Below are 13,010 nucleotides of genomic sequence, written 5' to 3'. Positions count from 1 at the left end.
TAATAATAATAATAATAATAATAACGATGATAACGATGATAATGACGACGATGGTACTGCTGCTGCGGATGATAATGATGATGATTATAATTATGATGACGATGATGATGATGATAACGATATTTCCTAGAAATCGAAGAGATATATTTTTACTATATTATGTAAAGAGCGAATGCACTCGTGATGATGAAGCTCTCAGGATCGAACCTACGACACTTTCCTTCCCAGTCGATCTGCGCGAGTAGAGTATGGCGGGTGGTTTGCCACTTACTCTCTGTTGCTTCTGCCAGGAGAATATATGGCTTCTCTCTCTCTCTCTCTCTCCGTTAAGTTCCATCCCTACTGTCTCCCTACCGCACTCACATACCCCTTCTCTCTTCTTCCCCCCTTCCCCCCGAGTTCTTTGTTCCCACGACGCTCCCACCTGTGTTCGATCTTCATTCGCATTCTTTTTCGCGTTAAGCAGACGCAATCTTACTACATAATATTATTTGGTGATATATTTATACAATAAACGATGATAGACTAAAGTAAAGCGTTGTGTGCGTTATTTCCTCACAATACGGCGATAAGATCGAGATATCGCAGATATCGCATGCGAGGATTCCGATCCCACAAAGCAACGCCCACTTGATATATATTGATATATCACGAACGAGTAATTTCTCGCGGTTAATTTCCTCACTCACGTGATCGCGCGTCGACTCTGCGGAGGGAACAGAGGCCGGCAACAACGTCGTTAACGTTGAGTTGCAAACTAGTTGTGCGCGGCGAGTTGTGAACTATTAAGCAAGTAAACCGCCGCGCCCCGCGAGGAGAAAGGAACACCCGAGTTTGGTTTCACGCTAGCGTCCCGGAACGCGATTATTACATATCGATTTCAATCGAACGCCAGGGGAAGCCGCGAAGGAACTTTTTAATTGACTCGATCGCCATTCGGGAGGATGAAAATTACGGCGAAATATCGCCGTGTTTGACGGGACGGTTGGAAACGATGTCATTGAAGTTTACTGAAAACTTGTAAGCGTGTAATATTCCTAGAATATTATATGAATATTATTATTAAACATTAAAATAATATTCTTCGCTTACTCTTATATTATAAAAATGTTTTTAGAATATAAAAAAATTTTATATATATGATCAATCAAACAATATTATTTAGAAGAAATAATATTTGGTTTTTTATAGAAAAAAATTTATCTCATTGTATATTAAATATTGTTCTACTGAACAAAGAAGTTCTTTAATATTTTTCCAAATTGTTACTTCTTTTAAATAATTGATTGCTTGTGACAACCGTTGTAGTGTTTAGATGAAAATACAAAAGAAATATGTTATTTGACGTTAAAATGTTTATATATTTGAGAAATCAGATAATCTTATTCGTTAAATTAAACATTCGTTTGTTTGCTGAATTTCAACAGATAAATTTGTTTCAATTAAGGAAATTTTATTAAATCCGAAGAAACCTTTTTCTCTGTGTAAACTTATAACAACTTTAATTAAAACATCCACATAGAAATGCTGAACATAATATGCAAATATTTAATATCTGTTTCGTGATGCCATTGCAGCGGCAACATGTTTAAAATGTGCTTTTTTTTAAGAAATACTCATTTATTACGCCATAATTTTAATAAAAGTATTGACTCTTTATCACTGCTGCAATAATTCCGGATCAATTGTGTCCTCTTTCGGAAAAATAAGCAGCAATATTAATGGCATCGGGATATCGTAATTTCCATCACGTCAGATGAAACTTCTACATTCTAACAAAATTCTTGCTATACGCTGAGAAAAAAAGTGAAGAAATAAAATTAATAGCTTTTCTTCTCCTCTTAACTTGTATTCTATTAAAAAATTAGAGTGCGTCAAATAATATGACACGTGCAAGGACTGTACGTGTAAAGCTGAAAGTCGTGCAATTTTCGATCTGAAGAATAAGGCGTGCACGACGCAATGCGTACACGAGGGAAATTTTCCCTCGAATACGTTATATCGCGTCGCCATTGACAGAACATCGCGTGTATATTTCACCGATCGTCAACAAGGTGCGTGTGTGCAAACTACCTCCTAGTAGTTGGACGAGGAGTTGCCTGATTGTCAGGAGAAGAGAACTTACGTTCGAAAAGTTCGTTTTGAACGGTTCGACGAGTCGACCGGTTTGCGCTTCGGCGTAAAACGGAATTCGCAGGGTGAGGTTGACAGTAGCCGTTGGACGATGGTGATCATCTGGTGATCAACTCGGAGAGCCGGAGCTCTAAGCCTCTGTAAGATGCGTCTGGCACAGCTAAGACGCGAAGAAGAGCGTCGCGTGTTTCATCAAAGCACCCTCGGCTTTGCTATTTACAAAGCGGCATTTCGCACGATTACACGCCTTTTCATACGCAACGATAAATCATGTTGACATCCACGGCGCGCGATTGATTGCGTGGAGCGATTTCAAAAAAATAGCGTAAGCTCCACGGCGTGGAGTGGTCTCGACGAGAGAGAGATATCTTCCTAAATGCCGAGACGAAGGAGAAAAAAACCTCTCTCTCTTTCCCTCGGAAGATATAATAGACGGAATATATTTTTCGGTTTGTACGAAAGTAAGAATCGAACGAGCCTTGCTAATCAAAAATATCGAGTAAGAATTTAATTAAAGTAACGATTAACGAGCTCGATTATTAAGGTCGTCGATTAACTATCTGAAATCACTCTGTCCTCCCTTTGCTCTGGAAGAAATCTAGAAAATTGTCAGAATATTCTTATTTTTATTCGTTTTAATTTTTATATAGTTCCGAAGACGTTAAAAATACAAATTAACAACAAAACCGTGGAAACATCTAGGAACACGTGTGTAAAAAGTGTCAACTCCGGTTGAAAATATTTGAACGACCGATCTTCTAATCGCACCGCACTTAGACAAGATTTTAACATCCAACGGAAATTTCATCGAATTCTTATGAAACTCGTTTCACCCTACCTCCCTAAATTCACGTTTACATTCCTCAGTACATTCCTCGTTCTTCAATCATTTGTCTCGATCCGACGATATAATTCATCCTTCGGATAACGTTTACTTTTCAAATTGAATTCTCTCCGAGTTGAAGATGATCTGAGAGCACGAGAGGAGTAAACACCGGCTCCCCGGACTTCCATTGTCCTCCGCGATTCTTCTGTTATTCCTTTTTTCTTCACGGAACAAGAAGAAAAGCGTCGGGACGTGGAGGGAAAAAAGTGCGCGGCCGCGGCCGGCGGCGAGTAGTAACGGACGATCGCCGCGCAGACTCCTCGAAGGCGGCCCTCGCAGTAGTCGGCGTCAAGCGCTTCGTCCGACGCGCGCTCAGTGCCGTCTCGTCGTCAGCTCGGGAGGACGGTGTCCTTCGCGATCCCACGCTTTCCGGCTTCTTGTTCGCAGCAGAGAGAGTGCTTTTCTCGTCTCACGGTGAGTTTTCCCGAATTATTTCGCCACGCGCGCCTAAGCGAGAGCGGTATTTCGAGCGCATCGAACGATTTGATTTTCGTCCGCGTGTCTGTACAGCGGAAGTTTGTTAGCATTTTCACGTGAATATGCGGCCTGTTCGAAGTAAGTCGACTATTTCGAGACACGCGTCTATTTACCGCGCGCGCTATCGATCTCCGAGTTCTCGTTTTGAAATAATCCTTCGGTGTCATCACGAGTACACGCGTAACGACTCTTCTCATTGGTGATCAACGCGAGTTGCGTCTAAACTTTGCATGTGCGCTACGTGATATGCGAGCTTTCGGATCGTCATTGCGCGTCATCGATATCCCGTCAGACGTCCTTAGCGACTTCCGTAGCGTTCGATATCGCACTTTCACTCGTTTCGTCGTACCCGCGATTATTTCAACGGCTCCTGACGGCTTAACGTAAAGTAAGATAAATTGCGACGCTTCGGAAACAGTGAAGTATAGAGGAGACGGGCGCGTCGTCGAGAGCGACGAAGAGAACGGCCGTTTGCACCTCGTCGTCGTAAAACGAGCTTCCTCTCTCCTGCGTGAATCCGCACTTTTTCACAGCAACGGTGAATATATGCACGTTGAATTGGCGTCTCCCGAGCGAAACGACACAACCCGCTCGACCCGGAATACGAGCCGGATGATCAAAACGAGGGTGATGAACCGTGGCATCGATCCGGATGCAAACTGAGAAAAAAGAAGTGAAATTCTTGCTAGTTTATTTGCTAGGAATAAAATTGCATTTCGCGGTATTTAAATAAATGTTCGCTTCTGCGAAATAAACCTTGTATTTCGCAAATAAATTTTTAAGTTTTTTTTTCTCAGTGTGGAAAATATCTTAAATTGGTACGCGTGCTTAAAAAATGATGAAATTACTTGCTCGGCATTTTGTGCAATATAGGAGAGGAGGAGGTGATTTTTCTGTGCGAACAATTCGAGCAATTTGAAGAAGAAATGAAAAAAGTTCACGGAAAAAAGTGTTAAATTTAAGTGAATAATTATCCCAACACTCCTTAGCAAATTTTTACTTGGATCGAGTAAATATTTTATTTGAATAATTTATTTGGGAAATATTTCACTTGGATCAAGTAAATATTACCAAGTCAAAATTTGAGGACATGACGTATTAATTACGCCTCTGACGTTATTAACGCTTATTACTCATTAATATTATTATAGCGATTAAAGTAATTATTTATTTGAATCTAGCACTTTTTTCTCTGTACATTGAGAGCAAAAATATCTAGTAAGTAAGTAAAAAGTAAAAAAGTAAAAAATGTACTCTAATAGCATATTTACTGACATTAATATACATATTTTTACACCGAGAAAAAATTGTTTACTCCACATATATTTAAGCAAAAGAATTAGGTTGAAAAATCAATGTCTTATTACTTATTTACCACCGAATAGATAATTTTCATCTCTCAGATATTTTTTTCGAGGCACAACATGCTACGCGTTCAAATCCAAAATACAGAATCTTAAGCGGATTATGTTTCACGCAAGTATCTAAAGGTACGCTTATCAGCTCTCACTGCGAGTTAACTTTTCCTACGATCAAAGTTATTCTAACGTGCAACTAGCTCGAATTAATTATAAACCGCGCTACGAGGTTCCCTGGAGTTCTCGGCGAGCATGTCGCAAACTATCTCGACACTCGTGTGTATCATTTGAAAATAACTGTGTTGAATATCGCGAGCAAATTCCGAACGAAGTAACGATTCGCGTCGGTTCTCGCGATATTTACTTGCGAGGAAACCAGGAGGAAACAAAGGCAATGTTAATCGAGGGAACAGCGGCCGGATCAAACCGCTTGTTCTCATTTCGAGTCGATCACATTCACGAGGCAATAATGTATCCTGTAAAAGCGAGGATATAAATAATACAATAAGCATCGTGGGGGGCGATCGCCAAGTTCGAAAGCGCGGCTGCGCGTTGGATCGCACGCGTGGTTCTAAATTCCCGCATCTGTATTCATTAAACGATGAATGAGTGATATCGCTGCTCGCTTATATACGTTTTCATCGTTGGCCGGTAACTCCATTGCGAGCAGCTGCCTCTCCCTCAAATGGGACGAAAGAAGAGTAAAGAACCCTCAGCCAACTCCGGCGCGACTGAAGTCCGCGCGGCCCTTAGAAGACGTTTTATGCGCGAATCCAGCGGTTATTTCGAGTTACGAGCGGAATTGAGAAAGGAGACCGCGTAATGCGTTTCGGCGAGACTTCAACATATTTTTCCTTCATTTCCGCGAACGATCGATATCCTCCCCTCCCCTCCCCCTCGCGAGGTAAGAAAATCATTGGAAAACGAATGCGAGTCGGTGTTGTTAGCCGCAGCTGCGAGTCCCAGGACGACTAATTACGAACGTTCGTGTTGCGGGCTCGTAATTAACCGCGATGCACCTCGGAAACGCAAGTTCCTCCCGATTTAACTTCTGCTTTCGATCGGTCCGCCGGAAAAGGCGAAGAGTTTCTCGCCGAGATGATTTTCACGACATAAAACCCGCGGCATAAATATACAATAAAGGTTCTCGTGCGCGAAAAAGTAGAAAGAAAAAAACACCGATGCGACAAAGCGCTCGAGAGGAGTTATCTCGCGCGCGTGCCGGGGAAAAAGAGACGAATTATTTTGCGCGTAGGTGTGCGTGTGTGCTTGAAAGCGCGACCGCACACGCAGCGAGAGGACGATAATATTTTTAATGCAGTCTTCGGCTGATGCGATATATCTTTGCGCTAATGCAATATCTGCGATTTGACGGGCGTGCGAATGGAATTACAGCGAAATCCGTGCATTGTGCAACGCCGAGCGCGAGGCCGATAACGGTTTCTCGCCGATGACAGTCGATTTATTTCTCATCTTGCTTATTTCGCGCGCGCAACGCCTCCTTTAATTCATGTATCGAGCGACTCGGATGGATATTTCTTCGCGCTGAAATCATAGTGGAAACATTGTGCCGCAAAACTATCGGTAATTCAGACATTTTCCGCCGCTGAGCATATTTTTCGAGATTTTGAGATATTCGGCTTTCTGAACAAGCGACTCCATGTCGGTGAAAGAATTCCCAGGCTTCTCATCGCGCCACATTTTTCGGGACACATCGTGCGAACGGATCATGGCGCGTACTCGTCGAAAAAGCGGAATATTTTCCCCGGCGCGGAGTTATCCCGCGACATACACACACGATCGGACCTTTCGCGAGTGGCGGGCCGATAAATCTCCCCCCGAATCGGCGAGTGACGCCGCTCTCTCATAATTCATGGATTCCACTTTTTTCTCCTCGACGGTGGACGTCGCTTTATTAAAACATCGTCTCTCTCCAGCCGTCTCCGCGTACATAACGCGACGACGCGTCGATCGCCCGTCTTCTCGCGCGATATTATTTTTTTATCTCGGTCATCGACGTCGTCGCGTGTCGCGACGGAGAAAGGCGAGATTATTGTCGCGCGGCGCGTCGTTTAGGGGATGTAACACCAAGTGAAACGAGTGCGTTGATCCGAGATCGATAGTCGGCCTTTCGCCTTCTGCTCGCTCTCTCTCTCCTCTCTCGTGGAAACTTATTGCACACGTAGGAGAGAAACCGACTGCTCGCTCGCTCGCGGGACTGTCAAGAGAGACGTATTTAATCGGATTAAGGTGAACTTCGACCGCCTACTTTCTTCTGCCGGGGGCAGTAATCGACTTCCAAGACCGATTTCACCTGCCGTTTATTGCGATGCGGCTTGTATCTGCCGGCCTCTCCCCCTTACACCTCTCACTTTTCTCGAGGGAGCCGCTGCTCGGTGAGTTATTAGCCGGCTCGATATTCCGATGGTGAACTTCTAATGTCAATGCGAAGCGATAAAGGGACGCTGCGATTGATTGCGTTACGACCGGCTGCCACCGAGCGAAGTTATTAGTTGCTCTCGTTATTGAGTTACTTCCCTCTCTCTTTCTCTCTCTCCGGTTATCCGCCTCGATTTTAATCCTGCGGCACACTATATGTTTTGTAACAGGAACGCTACGCTGGATATAGCGTATCGTAGTAAACTTTTTCGTAACTTTTGTAAAAATCAACATTTCTCGCGTAATTTTCTTTTTTATTACCAGACCTGCGACAAAAGTAGGAAATAGAATGATCAGGCTGTCTACAAAAATCACACCTCTTTCTAGATGTGAAAATTGATATTCGAGTCGTAAGTGATTGAAGTTTATGCGAACCTTGCGAATTGAGCTTCTCAGGGGTAATTAAAGGACAAACTCTCTTATCGCTCGCGTTTGACGTTAAGTGAGCTTTGTTTATCTGAAAATCTTAATTACAGGTTTAATTACCGAGCTACCTAATACCGAGCGCTATAAAGCTGTAGCGATTGACGATTCTTCAACAATTCTCGCGAGTCATTAAAATTCGGGTCGAGAGCCAACCGCGGGGGAAGTATTGTGTTGAGTCGAGCAAATAACTCGCGAAATATTCTTTTGTTTTTATTTTTTCTCACTACAAATGTTGAGGACAAACGAATATTCTCTATCTTCATCGAGAGTTATTTATGATTCGGCCGAAAATACATTCGTTGGATGTTCCCATCAATTACGCTGGCGGAAATGAAATTCCCCTTTTGTCTAAAAAAGAGAGACCAGTCAGGCGAAGATTAATATGATGAGTGAAAGGTCTCATGGTTTATCATGCAAATAAGATAGTTATAATAATAGCTCTGGGGTAAAAGCTGGCAGTAGGGAAGGAGAGCGGGAGGAAAGCGATCGTAGACACTTTGACCTACAGACCTACGGGAGATTGACTTTGCGCAATTATTTGAATCTCGTAAGGTGGGCTTTGTTTCGTGATGAAAGCGAATCTACTCGAGGTAGCTGTAACCTTTGCGAGCCGGCTATAAATTCATCTCCGAGTGAAATTCTCTCAACACGTTCGGTGCTCGTCGTGCATCTTAAAAGCCGCTCACCTCATTACACATCTCGAGCGATCCCAGTTCACACGTTTAATCGTTTTAATCGTGTACATGCTTCGAATTAACTTCAATTATTTTAATTATGTACAAGGAATGAATTTAGCAATACTATCGTCATCTGTACTTATTCGTCAGTCTATACTCATTTCATTTTTATACGCATGACGCTTGAACGCAACTTATAATTGATAACCATCGCCGGATCGTAGTAAAAGATCAAGAAGGTCACAACTGCTTGTTCTTGCGAAGATACACACATTCCCTTTTAGTCTCTTAATTCTTCTTCCGGTTCTTTCGCACGCCATCGACGCGTCTAACGATTCATGAAACACGTCCTTTTCAGAATTTTCCGCGATTCAATCGGACGAAAGCTTGAAAATTCGACGCTGTTATTGGAAACACCCGACGTATTTTCCAACTTGTAATGACGACGGGTTAAATTACAATCCCATGCACGTCGAATTCCGCTCGAATAAACAACGTCGTACAAATAGTAAAAGCGCATCACAGCCGTGCAGATCCTTTTTTGATTTATATCACGTTTACCCGGTCGAGGAGAGCCATCAAAGGCTTTATCGCCTCAGATGCAAGCTGGGTGATAATTGGAGCGAAGTGAATTTATGGAAATATCGTTTAGCATTCACGGACAATTAATATCAGTTATAGAAACACAAAGCGTAAAACACACATTCCGATGTAAATAAAATTTATTTTGTGTAAAATATATTAAGCGCCAAACACATAGACCTTCGTATTAAAACACGATTACCGATATGGAATTGGAAAACCGATCGATCTTTCAATGTGAATATTCAGAGTAAACATTGTCTAGTTTGATGTATCGCAATTTGTGCGTTGAAAGTGTTATAAAGCACGAACTGTCGTGCAAGTCAGATAATATGTGCTGGGACTTACAGCGACATTTCCCAAAACAATCTTCAGCGATCGAATTGCACGGTGAGTTGATTATCCCGGGACGACGAAATTGAATTAGATTGTCCGACATGACGTATCGATGTAACATCGACGTCTAAAGTTCCGGAACGTAAAGTTAACGAAACGTCCTCGAACTATCGTCGTGTACACGTTGAAAGGTAAATTAACTCAGATCTCGATTCTGTTAAAGATCTCCGGAGGTTAGCGGAATGTGTACTCAATGATCCGGTTAAATTTCTGAACGAGAACTTTGCGATCCGAGCTCGAAACGTAGAGAACAGATAGTCTGCCTTGCAATTGAACGAAACATAGAGATCGCTGCGCGATATTTCCGAAAAATAGTTCCACCGCAATAGAAGCAGTGAGACAACTCTGGTGTTGTTTCCTCGTAGATGTGCGGTGAAATTTGATAAAACGCACGTTCGAAAAAACTGCCTTTCTAAATTTGTCGTGCGAAAGGGCGCGCAGCAAATAAAGACACGATGAAATCAATTGACGGTATGCAGAACAATCGAATTTTTGTTATTATATACTTATTAGTTTTATCAGTCAGTCTTTGTCACTGAAGAAGGTCGAAATCCACGATCGTAACGTTTGGATTCGTCGACTTTCTAAGTCTTCTAATAATTTTTAATCTCGCAACTACTTACCAGAGTTGACTCTTATTGGCTCCCTCTTTATTTTCTTATTTACCTTATTTCTCTGATTCATGTATTCTTTATTGTTATTATTTTTATGCTTATTTTTATCATATGTTTATTATTTTTATTCTTATTACTTCATTATTATTCTCTTATTCTTCCTTCTTATTATTTTTTTATTATTCTTTTTAATAGTACGCAGTTCGATCGTGAAGAAAGATTAATATTTTGAGCAGCGGTTCGAGTTCGCGGTTATGAAAATATTCATTCAGATAATGCGCCTCTAAAGGCGCCGCAAAGATTGCGAAACGACGTCCCGTCAGCGACATTCTGAAGTTATACAAACTGAGTTTAATGGGGAAACCTTCTCGCCCTTTTGCCGCTGGAAGTTCTTTATAGGGTTCGTTCAGAAAATTTCCCTCGCTCTCGCCCGAGGAAATCTGACTGCTCTCTTCGAAATAGAAAGAAACAGGGGCGGAGCGCAATAACCCGCGGATATTTTTCGCGACGTAATAAGTGTCAGTCATCTTTTAATATGAGCGAAACAACTGACGCACTTTAATCGATTCGTTCGTTCTCCAATGTCACGGATGGATCGTTTCCTGCGGTGATCTTGATAAAACGGTCCATGTATTATTCTGCACACGTTCGTATCTTTTCTCAGTAGAGTCCAATATATTGTTGCCTCCTGCCTATGGTTTGGCAACACTTGCTCTAGCGTGTTATATAGCATTCGAGAATGTAGGCCAGTAAGAAGAAAAATTCGACGAATGGCCGAGGCTGTCGCTGCTCATTACGGGAAGGCGAACCTTATTCCCTCCGCGACAAACGAGCGCATCGTGACGAGCGAACAAAACGGCAATTTTATAGAACGAACAATCAATTTTAAGGGTCAAGGTTCTCTCAAGGCTGGCATTTTAACGCATTTCACAATCTACTATATCTATATATTTCACCACATACGTTCCCCCGAGGAAGCATTTCCACGCTCGATTCGTTTCAATTTTTGCGAGTAAAATATGTTACTTTCCCGAATAAGAATTTTTTATTGGCGAAGTACTGGACTAGTACTGATTTGTGGTAAAAAACAACGATATTTCGTATCGATACGTATCGTAAAAAAGTAAAAATATCGATAAGTCAAAAATATGAGATAGCATTAGCCTAATAATAACAACAATAATAAACTTTAAATTACTTATTTTACAGCAAACGTGAGACGATAAAAAAAAAACGTTGAATCATACGCGGTTTCTCTTCTCTCTTGTGACAATTATTTCCAACATTTCACCCTCTTTTTTTGCTGCCAACGGAGCTCGTTCCTGATTAAAAAAAATTCTTTTGTTACGTTCTCCTTTCTACGCGAAGTCTCACAAACACAGTACGCGAAAGATAAACACAATCCGTGTATCGACGCTGAAAATTTTAAATCGCACGTCGAAAAGCCGAGTGTTGACAATTACCGCTTTGTGAATTCACATTTTTCGATTAACGAAGATGTCTCGTATTGCGTGCGATTTTATTGTGTTACGCGGAAGGTGGCTTTATCGCGCGCTCTCAGCGAATTCATTTCGATTATAAACCCCGCCACCTCCGCTCCCCTTCTGCATTTAAACAACCCGAATATTTTCCGTCCGCGCCGAAAATGCGCGCGTGATGAAGTTTCATTTCAAGTATCTTCTCGATACACGAGTTGCACGTTTTCGACTAACACGACGTAGCGGCCGCTTTATTAACAGGCAGTGAAACAACGTGACAGAAGCAATAATATTTGCCCGGATTTTCGTCCCTCCGCAGGGGAAACCCGAAAGGAGACCCTTCGGACAGCCGAGAGCTGTGTTTTTAATCGATTAATAATACAAGGCCGTAAACGCACTCGAGTACAGCGCGTTGACTGACATATACCTGAAACCTTCCGCGCGCGGAGGGCATTCGACCGGATCAATTAATGCGGAACCGCAGAATTCTGACGTCATTTAATTCATCGAAGTAATCCACCGAAAGAAGGCTTTGCTGATATATAACAAAATTTCATAACCGTTACTAAACAATTCGGTGAAATATCGCGGGCGAAACAGTTACGAGGTAATCTGATTAGATGAAGTAAATATATAGTTTTAAGGATCAAGATTTCGTTGCTCCAACGTTTAGATCGTTGAACTAAACTTTAATGATTAATACCAAATCTTGATAGCGGAAAATGAGATATGTTTGGTAACTATTATTAAATGTACAGTCCGTAAGGAAAATTGTTTTAGGTAATTATCATCATATCATATTCCGTCGAAATCTCTAACCGAACGCATTTTTAGTTAAGCATTACCAGTCTTTTTCTTCAGTTCTGCACAGACGGATTTGTCACAAGGAGCCACACAGCACGCGACCCAATTTCTGTCCGTGGCATTAAATACCTCGCCCTCTTTTTCGCATATTACTTTCGAAAAAGTTCCATTCTCGTGCTTCCGCAACTGTTTCCTTGCAACGTGAAATATTTTACGCCGCGCGCATAATAGTGATATGAATTCGCGTTACTCGAGCGAGAAGCCTCGGCAGAATTGTTATTTATTCACGCAAATGGGCGTACACAGGAAAAGAGGAAGGGAGGGGGAGAACAGCTGCTTCGCGCAAAGCAGTGTGCGCGCAATTAAAAACGCGTAATTAATACGACCAAACACGACTGACTCGCGCGCGGCGTTTAGCCGTGCTTTAAATTGCTAATTAAATTTGCAGGCACGTCAAAAATATGACGAGGGGCGTTACGCGTTTTCCGATCCGAACGATTACGCGGGCTTCTAACGTAAGTGCAATTCGAAAAGGTTCGAGTTATTCGAGCGAGATATTCGACTGTGTGTTGAAGTATATTGAAATTCCTACAATTCTGCGCGCGAGTCCGCGACTGCGTACGCAGAATTTTTCAGGCCAACGGCAGCCAACCGAGGGATACCCTTTGCGCGCGCCTCATAAAAGTTCTCATAAAAGCACGCAAGTCGAATATTGTAAAATAAATTCCCCCCCCCCCCCC

At 42.1% G+C, this 13,010-nt stretch overlaps 1 protein-coding gene across 4 annotated transcripts in view; it reads left to right on the top strand.

Annotated features, from left to right (window-relative positions):
* Positions 1–3,327: 3,327 nt before the first annotated feature.
* The window catches only part of LOC106748284 (GTP-binding protein Di-Ras2), an 89,257-nt gene continuing 79,574 nt past the window's right edge, over positions 3,328–13,010 (top strand). For all 4 annotated transcript variants that reach the window (XM_014626672.1, XM_014626670.1, XM_014626671.1 and 1 more), the window contains exon 1: positions 3,328–3,433. The gene's annotated coding sequence lies outside the window, so the exon portion shown is untranslated. The remainder of the gene's footprint in view (positions 3,434–13,010) is intronic.

The sequence above is a fragment of the Dinoponera quadriceps genome, unplaced genomic scaffold, assembly GCF_001313825.1.
Source record: "Dinoponera quadriceps isolate SergipeBrazil2010 unplaced genomic scaffold, ASM131382v1 scaffold2600, whole genome shotgun sequence".
In the NCBI taxonomy this organism is placed as follows: Eukaryota; Metazoa; Arthropoda; class Insecta; order Hymenoptera; family Formicidae; genus Dinoponera; species Dinoponera quadriceps.
The sequence above is the reverse complement of the archived record's forward strand: the minus strand, read 5'-3'. Positions and strand labels throughout refer to the sequence as shown.